Consider the following 1,918-nt stretch of genomic DNA (forward strand, 5'->3'; position numbering starts at 1 on the left):
AGGTGAGAGCATGCGCTCCCCCGCGGGCTGTGGGCCGGGCTGCTGTGTAGGGATCCCGGCAGCGTCAGCGGGAGGGAGGGGGCGGAGCTCTCGAGGGGCGGGTTGGCTGAACTCAGGCTCTATGTCGCGGAGTCTGCACGGGGCCCCGCGAGCTGAGGTTCGGCCCAGCCATTTTGCACTAGGAAATCGGCTCTGCAGTGCCAGGTGTGAGGCCTCTGCCTGCGGAACTTTAGGAGCAAGTGAAATTAGGCAAAGCACAAAGGAAAAAAAGGTTAGACTTTACTTTATTGCCCAGATTCTATTTTTATCTCCAGGAATTTTTCATGGGCTTTGCCGGTGGCAAACTCCTCCTCTGCCTTTTGTCCCGTTCCTCATTCTTGGGGCGCTGAGGGTGCAGACCCCTCTTCTGTAAATGCTTCGTGCTGAGTTGGGAGTCCTCATACCTGGCGGGGAGGGGCAGAACTTCTCCTCAGCAGCCTCCAGGTGAGGTTGATTGTCCCCAGGGCTCCTGCCTCACTGTTCGTCCGCCTGAGCACCAGCATTGGAAGTGTTATAAATTCTAACGACCTTTAAGGGTCCAGGAAAGAGATGTGCAGAGACGCTAGAGTGGCGGTTTTACCTCGGCCCCACATTTGTTCGGCCACCTTAGGCTGACGGTTTCTGCCAGCCTAGATGCTCTGACCAGTAGTCTGTGCTTTCTTCAGTTAGGCCACTGAATTAACTTAAAAACAGAACCAGGTGTCAGAGCCCTGCCTGGTCAACTCACAGACAGTCCAAGGCCGGTGGTGATCCAGGACCATGATGGCCACTGAGTCAACGGACTTTTGAAGTAGCTAGGAGTCCAGCCAGTCTCATTGGCCACCATCACCGTGGTGTCTGGTGGCTTTCCTATGGTGACAGCGTGATATACAGTTCCCCCGCCAAGCTTATTAGCTCCCCTCTGGATGCAGTAAGTCCTGCAAGCAGTAGTCTGCTCTTCTGGGGCACACTCTTGTTGTTTTCCGGAAGAGAAGCTCCAGGTCGAGTGATGCTCACACGAGTCGTCATGGGGGCCCCCAGTTGTCTCTCTGGAGGTTGGAGCTTGAGGGCCTCCTCACTCGAGGTCAGCGTGCCCACGGAGCGACCCCTGCAACTTCAAGGCAAGGTAGGTGGTTAGGATCACCACGTGGGGTCCTTTTCCCTTAGCAGGCAGCTGACCTTGCGGGCTGCTGATTTACAGGTTTTTAGATACCACCAGTATCCTGGCTGGATGGGGCAGCGGGCCCAGCTCTTGGTTACCGTAGTTTCTTCTACCTGGAGGGCATTCTTGAGTTGTTCCATTTCAAGTGGTCCGAGTTTTTGCACTAATACTCCAAGGGCGATTCACCTTCTACCGGGAATGTAAAGGTCAAAGGGTTTAGCTAAATTTGGGAGGGCCAGGGCCAGGGCCTGAATTAACTGCTCATTCCATTCTTGAAAGGCCGCTTCTGGATTCTATTCAAAAGGATCATCATCTTTTCCTTTCAATGTTTCATATAGAGGCCCAGCTATTAGACTGCAGTTAGGGATCCAGATGCAGCAATCCCCGGCCTCTCCAGGAACCCTTAAGCTGTCTTCTTGTTTTAGGAAGGGTAAGGCTGCAAATGGTTTCTTCCCTTTCCTGAGATGCACTTCATCGACCTTCTGTGAGAATGAAGCCCAGGCAGGTCACCTTAGTCTGTGATATTTGAGCCTTTTTCTTGGACACCTTCTATCCTTTATTGGCTGCGTAGTTCAGAGACCTCCTTAGTAGGGCTGGTGATCAGAATGTCTGCATATTGAAGGAGGGAATTTCCTTCTCCAGAGGTAGATCTTTTAGGTCTTTAGCTAAAGTTTCCCTGAAGATGGTGGGGGAATTTTTGAACCCTTGTGGTAGGACGGCCCAGCAGTATTCTTTTTG

Source organism: Neophocaena asiaeorientalis, unplaced genomic scaffold (genome assembly GCF_003031525.2).
Source record: "Neophocaena asiaeorientalis asiaeorientalis breed wild unplaced genomic scaffold, Neophocaena_asiaeorientalis_V1.1 scaffold283, whole genome shotgun sequence".
Taxonomy (NCBI): domain Eukaryota; kingdom Metazoa; phylum Chordata; class Mammalia; order Artiodactyla; family Phocoenidae; genus Neophocaena; species Neophocaena asiaeorientalis.